This window comes from Cricetulus griseus, chromosome X, assembly GCF_003668045.3.
Source record: "Cricetulus griseus strain 17A/GY chromosome X, alternate assembly CriGri-PICRH-1.0, whole genome shotgun sequence".
NCBI classification, from domain to species: Eukaryota; Metazoa; Chordata; class Mammalia; order Rodentia; family Cricetidae; genus Cricetulus; species Cricetulus griseus.
The window spans coordinates 26,054,947-26,068,094 of record NC_048604.1 but is presented as its reverse complement, the minus strand read 5'-3'; the positions used below and the strand labels follow the sequence as shown (position 1 = coordinate 26,068,094).

The 13,148-nt window shown below is 45.0% G+C and overlaps 1 pseudogene; it reads left to right on the top strand.

Annotated features, from left to right (window-relative positions):
- The first annotated feature begins 7,604 nt into the window (after nt 1–7,604).
- On the top strand, nt 7,605–9,988 carry LOC100771914 (annotated as a pseudogene).
- The last annotated feature ends 3,160 nt before the right edge of the window (nt 9,989–13,148 follow it).

Genomic DNA, 13,148 nt, shown 5'->3' with positions numbered 1-13,148 from the left:
CCTTTAAAGGCCTAATTATCCTTTTGCATTGGGCATTAGCATTTTCAAAAGCCATTGTTTCAGTTATTATTTTTCTAGCATCTGTGTCTGATACACTTCTGTTGACTGCTAATGACAGTCTTTATAAGAAGTCCATGAATGCTTCCTTTGGGCCCTGTATGAGTTTTGTAAATGATTCAATTTTCTTTCCTGCTTCTCCAATTCTGTCCCAGGCATTAAAAGCTGCTGTACATATTAAACTCAAGAGATGATCATCATATTGACATTGCCTTTCTAAAGTAGCATAATCTCCTTCTCCAAGAATTTGATCTTGGCAGCCGGGCATTGGTGGGAGCACACCTTTAATCCCAGCACTCAGGAGGCAGAGCCAGGCAGATCTTTTAGTTCAAGGCCAGCCTGGTCTCTAGAGCGAGTGCCAGGATAGGCTCCAAAGCTACACAGAGAAACCCTGTCTCTAAAAAAAAAAAAAGAATTTGATCTTGGGAGATATCTATACCTCTAGTTTTAGTCTTTTGTTCAATATTTTTAGCCTCTTCTCTGAACCAGGATGTCCACTGTAATTGTGGTCCAGGCTCTTGGACAGCCTTAGTCAAATCTATCCAATCTATAGGGATAACCCTATTACAAACAGACCATATGTTTATCATCTGCTTCACAAATGGTAAAAGGATGCCATATGAGACTACAGCTTCCTTGAATTTCCCTAAATCTAACACCAAGTAGCTCTTATAGAACTTCTTTCATTTGGTGCTTCCTGTAAGGTTTCTGGATATATTTAAGGTGGTTGTCTTGAGACCTAGACTGTTCCTTTTTTAACCTGAAAATGCAATGCTAAATTTGGGTCTCCATGTAATTCCTCGGTCTCAGGATCTGAGAGCCTTTTGCCTCTGAGGATTTGTGGACACAGGATTGCCATTTCTGCTGGATAGAGGTAAGATCTACTGGCTTGGTGGCTTTGAATCTCTGATCTTCAGCTTGAAGTTAGAACCCCAAAATCTATCTCTGGGTCTTTTATTTTTCATGGCACACCAGGCTGTAACATATGAAATTTAGAATTAGTGTTATCTTTTAAATTTAGCAAGTTTTATCAAATGATCCATGTTTATTGCTGCAAGCCTTTGATCCCAGCACTCCAGAGGCAGAAGCAGGCAGATCTCTGTGAGTTCGAGACCAGCCTGGTCTACAAGAGGTAGTTGCAGGACAGCCTCCAAAGCCACAGAGAAACCCTGTCTTGAAACACTCCCTCCCCCACCAAATAAAGTACATCTGAAGAAAAATAAAAATATTTATTATTGTTTTCCACCAGCTGTAGCTAATGTTTTTACCAAGGAATGAATTTCAATAGAAGACAAAATATTTCAGAGTACTATGTAGTTTTAGATTACACCTGTAACTAATCTCTTAATGTCTAACTATAATGTTCTAAAGCTACTCAATGGAAAGCTATATAACATTTGGTTCCAATAACTTGGGCTCATTTAAAACATTATGCTGTTTCAAAGACAGTCCAAATATGATTACCTTTGGATCTCCTCATATTTCACTGTTATGAAAAATCTAAATATATGCAAAGGAAAATGGTGTAAATCTTCATGTACCATTATTCTCCCTGGAAAATTTTTTAAAAGATTTATTGATTTATTATGCATACAGTATTCTGCCTGCATGTATGTCTGAAGGCCAGAAGAGCACAACAGATCTCATTATAGATGGCTGTGAGCCACCATGTGGTTGCTGGGAATTGAACTCAGGACCTTTGGAAGAGCAGTCGGTGCTCTTATCCTCTAAGCCATCTCTCCAGCCCCCTCCCTGGAAAATTTTTAAAATTATTATCAGGTAGCTTGTATGTGAAAATAAGCACTGATTTTTTTTATGTATCCTTCTCCATATAATCTGTTGTAGAGATCTCCTGCCCAACTTTGAGATTCATGTACATTTTAGGTGCGAACATTCTGTGTGTGTGTGTGTGTGTGTGTGTGTGTGTGTGTGTGTGTGTGTGTGTGTGTGCGCGCGTGTGTTTTGGAGGTGGGTTCTCTGTATTGCAGGATGCTGAATAACATCTGTAGGCTCAACCCACTAGATACCACACACACACACACACACACACACACACACACACACACACACACCACACCACATCACTCGGAGGGCAAAATTGACCCCTTCTGCTACATTATGGCTTACCTTGCCACACATCATGGTGATGTCTCCTTCCAAACTCTGAAGTGTGTGCAATGTGCATACTACTCAGTATGTCACAAGCATAGTATGGCCTGAGTGCAATGATGGCCTTTGGGGCCTTGGTTTTTCATTTTCATGGATCCAGCAGAACTAGTTTTATATGATATGATGACTCCCTTAGGAATTTCTCAGAGTTAATTGGCTTCTTGCCCCATAAGATTGGAAAGCTATCATATCTTTTGTATCCTTGTTCTCTTGTTTGCTCTTTGCCATCAACATCTGGCAGCTGTCTCAGTGGATGAAAGTATTGTTCCCTGATGATCTCAACAACTCATGGGTTCCAACAAGGAAACGAAGGACCGCAGTCTGTGAAAAAGACCAGAAAGGGGCTATGGTGACAATCTCACGCATGGAGTGATAGGTAGATTTTAGGTAATTTTAAGATCAAGCAGTCTTGATATCATATGAGAGTTTAGGAAATGGAACCAAAGAATTGTTTGGGTCTTCTTGTTTCTTTGTTTCAGTTTGGCTTTTGTCAATGGTGTACACAGAACTCAAGATATCACACATGTTGGACAAGTAAGTGATCCTTTGCTAAGCTCCACCCCAGTCCCAAAACTGGAATATTAACTTAGGTTTCATTTTTGGCATCATAGATTTGGACACATAAGTTATTCTCTGTGATCGTTTCTTTCTTTATTAGGTAAGGCTAACAGTATCTATTGGGACTGGAAGAGGACATATGATTCACACTCCTGGCCTTAGTCACTGTTCTATTGCTGTGAAAAGCCACATTCCACTCCCTGGCCCCCATGGAATGGGGCCACATCATAAAGCAAAATGCTTTTAGTCCAACTTCTAAAATCCCCATAGTCTGTCCCAGTTCCAACAATATTACGAAGTCCAGTCTCTTCTGAGTTTCACGAAAAATTTCTTAACTGTAACTCCATGCAAAATCAAAATTAAAAAGCAGATCACATACATCCAACATACAATGGCATAAGATATACATTTCCATTCCAAAGGGAACATAGTGAGAAAATACTGGGCCAAAGCAAGATAAAGAAAATCATCTGGGCAAGCTCCAAACTCTGTCTCTCCATATCTGAGTCAAAATGCTATTCAGATCTCCACCTCCTTTGAGATTTGTTGACTGCAACACACTTCTTTCTCTTGGGCTGGTTCCACTCCCTGTCAGCAGCTTCCCTTGGCAGGTGTAACACAATTCAGGCTTCACTTGCACAACTTCACATAATGGCCTCTCTAGGCCACCATGCAGGGACAACCCTGACATACTCCTGCCATCAGCTTCTTTCCTTAATAGTGGAGGGAGATTCCATAACCCCTTTCTGCTATCCTTGATGCAACAGCCAGAACCATGTGGCCAAAGCTGCCAAGTTCTGCTGCTTGCTGCGGTTGAAATTTGTCCTGGTCGTTCAGTTACATTTTCATTAGTTTTTCTGTTGTCAATGCCCCTGCTTAAATGTTTCTTTAATTCATTTTCACAAGTTAGAAGCTTAGCTAGGTGAGGTTTTGCCCTAAGGTTACTACTCCCTTTATTCCATCTGGAAACAGGCTTTTCTTTAAAATTTTTATTTTCTTGAGCACTGAACTTAGCTCCATTATACTTCCTGGTGCTCCTTTTCTCCTCAAACTGCACATTTTGTGTTTCTCTTTGTCCAACTTGTTCCTTTTCATTGTAGATCTGCCTAAGAGTAACTACTAACAACCACATAACAGTCAATACTAACTAGACTATCTTTAAATCTCCTCTGTCAATACCATTAATTCAAACTATAGTGGGCTATTGCTGAAGCTTAACCATAGTGTTTATTGGATGAATATGCAAGACTTTGGGACTTTGTACTAGGAAAGCAGTTAAAACACTATAAGTAAGGCTTAGCAGGCCATGCTACTAAGAGCTTGGAAGACAATAGTCTTGAAAACAATGTGGACTAGACCCAGCTCAAGAACTTGCAGAGAGGGGCTGGTGAGGTGGCTCAATGGTTTGTGCTTGCTGCACAAACCTGATGACCCAACTCATGGATCTCTGTGAGTTCAAAGCCAGCCTGGTCTACATTTTGAGTGCTAGGACAGCCGGGGCTATACAGAGAAACCCTGTCTTGAAAAAAAAAAAAAACAAGCAAACAAAAAATAATCTTAAGTAACTTTGGACTGGCGAAATGGCTCAGCACTGGCTACTCTTCCAGAGGTCCTGAGTTCAATTTCCAGCAACCACATGGTGGCTCCCAACCATCTATAATGAGATCTGTTGTCCTCTTCTGGCCTGCAGGCACACATGTAAGCAGAAAACAGTATACATAATAAACAAATCTTAAAATCAGAACTTGCAGAGGCCAGGCATTGGTGGCGCACGCCTTTAATCCCAGCACTTGGGAGGCAGAAGCAGGCGGATCTCTGTGAGTTCTAGACCAGCCTGGTCTACAAGAGCTAGTTCCAGGATAGCCTCCAAAGCCACAGAGAAACCCTGTCTCGAAAAACCAAAAAAAAAAAAAAAAAAAAAGAAAAGAAAAAAAAAAAGAAAAGAAAAAAGAACTTGCAGAGGAGAATATTAACAACTGGCTTAGAGACAATTCCTATGATATTTTGTCAAAGAATGTGACTGTTTTTTGCTCCTTGTCCTAAAAATCTGCCTGAGGCTAAATCGAATAGCTTTGGATTGATGGTACATGGAGCCTTATTGTGTGGCTACACCCTGTTGTGAACTAGTTTTCACATACATAAGCACTAAGTCAAAGTTTCAAGCATGAGTAGTTTATTAAGGAAGTGTACCCAGTATTGTTGTAGAATGTTATTTTAAGGTGTATTACTTTTGTTTTTGCTGGCGGGGCACTGGTGGCGCACGCCTTTAATCCCAGCACTCGGGAGGAAGAGGTAGGTGGATCTCTATGAGTTTGAGACCAGCCTGGTCTACAAGAGCTAGTTCCAGGTCAGCCTCCAAAGCCACAGAGAAACCCTGTCTCAAAAACAAACAAACAAACAAAAAAAGATAGTGAAACTCTGTTTTAAAGAGGGGAACAAAAAAAATAGCCAATACAAAGAAGGCAAAGGGGAGGTGTGGTTACATGGGAGGGCTTAAAGGGAGGAAAGGGAAGAGGAAATGATGTAATTATAGTATATCTAAAAATTAATATTAAAAAACTAAAATTTAAATTTAAAACCTATTTATATATTTAAAGCATTCTTTAAAAGAGCAAAGAAGGAAAATGGAAACCTTGGACAAATAGAATAAAGAAGGATTTAGGATTTAAAACCTAAATATAACAGTAATTTCTTTTTTGCAGGGAGGGTTGAGGCAGGGTTTCTCTGTGGCTTTGGAGGCTGTCCTGGAACTCACTCTGTAGACCAGGCTGGTCTTAAACTCACAGAGACCCACTTGCCTCTGCCTCCCAAGTGCTGGGATCAAAGGCCTGCGTCACCACTGCCCGACTAACAGTAATTTCTTTCCTTTCTTTCTTTCTTTCTTTCTTTCTTTCTTTCTTTCTTTCTTTCTTCCTTCCTTCCTTTCTTTTTTATTTTTTCGAGACAGGGTTTCTCTGTATTGCTTTGGAGCTTGTCCTGGAACACACTCTGTAGACCAGGCTGGTCTCAAACTCAGAGATCTGCCTGCCTCTGCCTCCCAAGTGCTGGGATCAAAGGCCTGCACCACCATCGCCCCGCCAGTAATCTCTTAAAGACTAGGGTCTAGAAGGTAGCTCAAGGGCAGAGTATTTGCCTAACATGTGTTAATCTCTAGATTCAACCCCTAGCACAACACACACACACACACACACACACACACACACACACACACACACACACACACACACACACACAAATTGAAAACAAAAACTGGAAAATTTAAGGAGACTTAAGGAGGCAGCACCTCCCTTCTTCCTCCTACCCAACAACCAGGGAGGCCACCAGTCCTGGAGTGGGCTGTTTTGTAGCTTCCACCCAGGGTTTGAGAATCCCTGTAACAGCAGCCCATAGGCATCAGTCATTCTTCCTGTAGTGGCACTGGGCCAATACTGCTGCTCGAGCTGCTGCAGAGACAGACCTATACCTTTCAGTCTCACAGGTATGGGTACTAACTCTGTTTTATGGGCATCATTGTAGCCATTGTTTCCACATTCCAGGTCCAAGAGGGAGTTCTGGAATGTTTTGTTTGTTTCCTATGAAGACAATGTGCTGGGAAATCCTTTCATAGTTGGTTCTATCTGCTGCACAGGCCAACTGACAAGTTTACAGTTTGGTGAACAGCTCAGATCATGACTGTGGAAGAAAACTACAGCAGTTAGGGGAACAGGTCGGAGAGGACAGTGAGGACAGAAAGCAGTGAGGACATGCTTGTGAGGCACATAACAGAACCAGCCGTTAGCTAAGGATCAGCTGGAATGTCTGATGACACACTGCACAAAGGTGCCAGGTCCTGTCCTGGACACACCCTTTTGGGCCAAAACACCCTGAAGGACCTGACATTTTTTTCTTCTCTTTGTGCTCTCAGTCATGTACTCAAGTGGCAAAACCAAAAGTTTCTACTACTGTTGTTTCCATTGTTTTCAACAGTACCAAGGATGCTGAAGGCAACCACACTAGACTGTTGAAAGGCAAGGACATACAGCTCAGAGGAGCTACTTGACACCAAAGAAAGAAGTCCTTGGGTTTAATAATGGAAGAGTATATTTTCCTAAGGCCACCAGGAACAAAACAATTGAAAAGGAATTTGACAGAAAGCCTTTCTTCTAAAGCAAAATTCGGTTGTCCCTATGGCTCAGCAGGTAAAAGTGCCTACCTCCAAGCCTACCAAGTAGAGTTTCATCCCAGGAACACATGGTAGAAGTGGAGAACCAATTCTTGCAAGTTGTCCTCTGACCTCTGACTTCCACATGCCTGGTTGAGCATAGGTACCCACGCCCACACAAATAAATGTAAATAAATGAACTAAAATAAACCAAAACTGTTGTGGTTGTATTCAGAGGCCACTGTGGCTGTTATAAATCAAATAACTCCCAAGATTTCCAGGAATTCCATAAGCAAACAGAAGAAAAGGATAATTGCTGTCAGAGAATTGATTGTTCCACCTATTTCTTACAAGGGAAGACATTTCTGCCATCCATTTTGAAGACAATGAAGAACTTAGATAATCACTGGGATCTATGAAGATATGCACCATGGGCTCAGAAAATTTTTATTGTCACCTATGGGCAGATTCCATCCTGGCTGAATCTTGGCAATCCTGGATTGACAATAGTAACACATCCCAGGGTGTTTTTCAAAATTGAAACCATTTGCCTACTTTCAGTTCACCTGCCATTCAAAGTCACAGGCATCAGATCTAACTACTGTCACTGGCATTTATTTAGCTGACATCGAAAAAGCTGTCTGGCTCCCAGGTCCACTCTCTTTATCCCCAGGTCCAGATGGCAGCCAACGTGGGTGATCAGCACAGCCCAGATTGGTCTTCTCAGTAGAGCATGGTGGCCGGGGCCAGCAAAGAGAATGGCATGGAGATTCCCATGCACAAGAACCCAGAGTGGCAGAAGGCCCACCAGGCCCTGGCCAGCATCAGCAAAGCAGAGGCTGCCAGTAGCTCCAAAGCAGCCGTGGGCCTGTGGCCAGTGCACAATATGTCTCTCTGGCAATCAGAGTCAGCTTCGCAACAGCAGCAACAGTACTACCAATGGTACCAGCAGTACAACTATGCCTGCCCTTTCAGCTCCTACGCCATGAGCACGTGCCAGAGCTACAGTGCGCCCACCACCACCAGTATGAGATGGACAGCTCCTGAGGCTCGCTACAGCCCAGCAGCTGTCAGCTCCCCAGCACCAAGGGACTCTGAACGCAACCTCCAGTCCCCTGGCATGGACGAGAGTATGGTCTTCCAGGTTTCCCCCCTCAGCATCTACTTGCAGCCCAGGCCCCTCAGCCCTCACACCCTTAGCATGGGACACAAGGTCTAAGCAATGGCCCTCAGCCTGGAACAGCCCCAGCCACTCAGCACAGGCAGACAGGAGCACCTACAGAGCAGGCCTACAGACCACACAGCTACAGAGAGCCTGCCAAGCCCAAGTGCCCCTGGCACTGAAGGTCTCAAGTTCAACATCCAGAAGCGGCCCTTTGCTGTCACCAACCAGAACCTCCACTCCAGTGCAGCAGCTTCGGCCCCCAGTCCAACTCTGAGAAAACTCAGAATCACTACAGCCCTTCTGGGGAGAGGGGGAGTACCTGTCTGCAGAGCCAGATGACTGGCTGCAGAATATAAAACATTCTGTGGAGCCGTGCTTCACCACCTACGAGTCAGAAGAGGACAAGGACTGGACAGAGAAGTTGCTCAAGGAGGTGCGACAGGCCCAGCTCCAGATGGCTCTGCCTACACCATCAACTGGAACCACGAAGCTCTGTCTGGGCTGACCAGGGAGAATGTGGCTGAAGGCCCCAAGAAGAAGCAATGGGAGGCCCTTAGCAGCCTTCACCCTCCCAGTGGGGTAGTCTCGGTGACCAGGGCAGGGGTGTCCAATCCCGATGAGGGACACTTGCGGCTGCGGGTGCTGGCCTGGGGTAGCGCTTCGCAAAGTTCGGCAACCGCAACATCTTCAAGAAATACAATAGCTCCAGAGCTGTTACAAAGAGAAACTCTGTCTCAAAAACCAAAAAAAAAAAAAAAAAGAAAGAAAAGAAAAAAATACAACAGCTCTTCTTTCAGCACAGATTCGCGCTCCCACCCTTCATCCAGGTCCTCCACCCCCTACTCCCGGAGAAGTGACACCCATGCAGACTCTGACAGCTCCTACTCAGGGAATGAGTGTCACCCTGTAGGCCACAGGATCCTATTCCCTAAGGGTCAGGGTGGTTGCGGGGTCCACATGGATGGGACCGAGACAGGGGACAGTGTGGATATGACCCAGCTCCCACCAAACGCAACCACAAGAAGACAGCAAGCCACACTGGAGCGTGAGGACCCAGGGAGTGAGCTTAAGAAGCAAAAGAGGGCAGTCCACTTCCAGCACGGGCATTTACTCTACCTGTGCCTTAAACCTTTGGTGCTGCAGATGAGTAACTTGGAAAGCAGCGGGGCTGACCCTGACTGGCAGGGTCTGCAGACCGTGGGCACCTCTCCTGACATTACAAAGCACCATCTGCATCTCACCTGTGCCCCAGACCCACCAATGGTGCCACCTGTGACTGTTAAAGTCGTCTGAACGGTCTAATCCCATTGGACGGAGAAGCAGGACTACTCCTTCGCCTGTGAGCAAATGAAGTCCATTCAGCAGGACCTGACAGTGCAAAGCATCCGCACCAAGTTCATGGTGGAGGTGTATGAGATGTATGCCCACATTGCCTTGGAGACGGGTGACCATGAAGAATTTAACCAGTGCCAGACACAGTTCAAGTCACAGTATGGGGAAAACTTGGCGGGCAATGTGGATGAATTTACTGTATGCCCAATCTTCTACTACATCTTTACCAAGAACTCTGGAGACAACACTATGGAGCTGGCATTCCTCACGAGGGAGCTGAAGGCGGACCCCTGTGTGTCCCATGCATTGGCACTGAGGGTATCCTGGGCCCTAGGCAACTACCTTTGCTTCTTCGGGCTCTATTGCCCATATATCTTGTATGTCTGGCTACCTTGTGGACAAGCTTGCAGACCAGGAGCTCCAGGCCATGTTCAAAACCTTCTGCCCTGCACTGCCCATCTTCTACCTGCAGGCCCAGCTGGCCATCCTTGGGCCTGTCCCACACTGGCCAGGACAGCTCCAGCATGCACTTCGGCCTCAGCCTGGCACAGCTGCCAGCCTTCTGAGCATCCACTGAGCATGCGCAGAGTTAGGGCCGTGGTCCAGTACCGCCTTTGTGGATTTTGTTTTTGAGCTATGGACATGGGTTGTAAATTAATTTGTGGGGAGTGGGCTCCAGGAAGAGCCAGCACCCCTAACCCCATTTCCCACCCGGGATCTGTGCAGAGATTTTCCTATATGTTTATTTTTTGTCTCAGAGGGGATAATTGGGAGTATAGTGGAGGAGGGTACGGTAGGGGCTACAGGTTGTGTGTTCACCTCTCATCTCCATTAATGCTGTCTCAGTGTGTTTTCTCTCTCTCGAGCTCGTACTTCAGCACCATGCTGGGGGGAGCCAGGAGAAAGACAGGCTGACCAGCCCATACCTGCCTACAGTGGGCAACAGCCAGCCACACCTATTTGCCTCATCTGCCTCTTCATAGACTCCTGTTGCCCAGCCATTGGGGCCTCAATGTTTGGGATGAGGGGAGCTGCTTAAAGACTATGCCCCACCTCAGAAATGCCAGCCAGCACCACCAACACAGCCAGACCGGTGCCACACCACACTGAGGACTTCGGGTCTTCGTGGGAGCATGCTGGTCAAGCCGCCTTGTCTTACTCAAGTTGTATTATGTTATCTCCGTGTCCCTTCCTCCCTCTGCCTCAATGCTTCTTCTGAGTTTTCCCTCCCCTCCAACGTCTTCCTTTTCTGTCCCTGCTCCCTGGTTCAACATGGGGAAAATAGTTAGCCTCCCTCCCTTCCTCCTCTCTACCTTCATGGATCACCAGTTCCCATGTTTCCTTCTCTTCTCTCTCTCTCTCTCTCTCTCTCTCTCTCTCTCTCTTCTCTCTCTCTCTCTCTCTGTGTGTGTGTGTGTGTAAGTCATTTTTCTCCTTTCTCCCCTTTTCTTTTCACCCCACCCCCTCTTCTGCCATGTAACTGGGGGTTGTGCTATGAGGTTTCAAACAGCTGGACTGTCAGGCTGCTTTTTTTTCCCAGATTCCTCCCTGCCTTCCCTGTCCACCTCTCCCTTCCCCTCCTTTCTTCTCCTTGAGCATTGGGCACAGTTTACTTTGGAAACTTGAAACCAAAATTAAAGAGATGGGGGAGGGAGGGAAGGAAAGAGGGAGGGAGAGAGAGAGAGAGAGAGAGAGAGAGAGAGAGAGAGAGAGAGAGAGAGAGAGAGAGAGAAGTCTATTTCAATAGGGCTTGTGAAAATTTGGGATGGTGGTGATTTCTCTGGTAACAGTGGAGGGAATCACCAGAGGGCGTCTCAGGAGACAGGGGTATCAGAAACATTGGTATGAGACCTGGCAGTTTCAGAGATAATAAGCAGTGTTTCTTATTGTAACCAAGAACATGCAGAGTCCTGGTTCACTGTGGGTCTGATGATGGTGATAGTGGGTAAGAACCTTTTCATGAACTGTATAAAATAATTCATCTCCCAAACCAGACTGCCTATGCAATCAATCCCAAACCAGACTGCCTATGCAATCAATCCCAAACCAGACTACCTATGCAATCAATCCCAAAGGTGAGTACTTCCCTTATTTCAGCTTTCCACAGACAGCCAAAAGAGGAATTGGAGGAGCCTTCAATAGTAATCCAGTAATCCAACAAGATTCTGCCAATGAGTGGTGAACTATCCACCTTATAATGCCCAGTGGAATGAATGCAACCACAATATATTGTCATGTCACATTTCAAAGTACACATGATGAAGAGGTCAAAATCCAGATAAAAGTAGAGGTGGCTACGTGGAGGCACCAAAACCGAATTCTACAACCCAGAAACCTTGTTTTAAAAGTTGGTCAGTCCCGCAATACTTCTAAGGCAAAAATCCCTTTTCAGGATGTTCTCAGAGAATAACACTTCATAAAGGCATGGTGTTAATATGACAGGGAGAGTCTCAGATGATGTGAAAATCCCCCTCCCCCGCCCCCGTAAATGTTTAACTCATTCCAAAAGAGGCTTGAGTTCCAGCAACTTGGACTTGAAACTGGAACATAGAAAAATCACTTTGAAGGGTTACAATCTATGAAATTCAGGCTTTGCCGAGGTCATTTCTAATAAACTTACGAGACACTAAAGTAAAAAACAAATTCATGACAACAAATGACAAGTTGAAGACCCTACTGAGCAAACCAGTTCACAAAATCCAAGCAATATTGGAGCTTCTCAAAGACTACAGAGGCCAGCATTCCCAGCAGGGACAATAAAAGTGTATGGGCACTAACCAGGACCAGAATCCACAATTGGAAACCAAAGCCAGATTGAAATTAGAAATGAAGACCTAGAGTATGGCAGGCCGGGGTGTATCAATACAAAGGTGTCTCTTATTATTCCACCTGAAGGCCATGTGAAAAGGAAAACTCACAGTGGTAGGGGGAGAGAAAAACAGCAAGGAGGGAAAGGCTGAAGATCATCTAGCTGCCAATGTAGTGACTGTAAGGACACAACACCTTCTGGCGACTTACCTGCACTTTTTGCTCAGGGGAGAAAAAGTCTTTCCGTGGTATTCTTGAAGATGGATCACGGAAGATGCAATTGGCACACTTTACTGACAGTATACATAGTAGAAGGCAACTAAAAAGCATTTTCAGATTCCCTGGAATATGTGAATAAAATTATAAATAGCAATTTGGATTCATATCTCAGGAAGTCCTTCCGAAAATGTCCATATGGCTGACTGAACTGTTGCGCAAGAACTGCAAGACATGGTCCCTGAACAATTTGACACTATGTCATCTTACAAAGTATGTCATTCTGAGGACATGCAGTTTCCTTTCCTATTTGGCAGTTCAATAACTGAATGTCTCAAGTTTTCTTTTCTTTTCTTTCTTTTTTCTTTTTTTTTTTTTTTTGAGACAGGGTTTCTCTGCGTAGTCCTGGCTGTCCTGGAACTCACTTTGTAGACCAGACTGGCCTTGAACCCACTGAGATCCTCCTGCCTCTGCCTCTCCAAGTGCTGGGATTATGCCTGCCTCTGCCTCCAGAGCACTGGGATTAAATGCGTGCTCCACCACCACCACCTGGTTCAAGTTTCCTCAGGTTTCTATTGCTTGGTAATACACCATGACCAAAAGCAATTTGAGTGGGGATGGGAGATATTTCAGCTTACAACTCTCAGGTTCCACTCCATCACTAAGGGAAGTCAGGACAGGAACTCTGCAGGGACCAGGAGG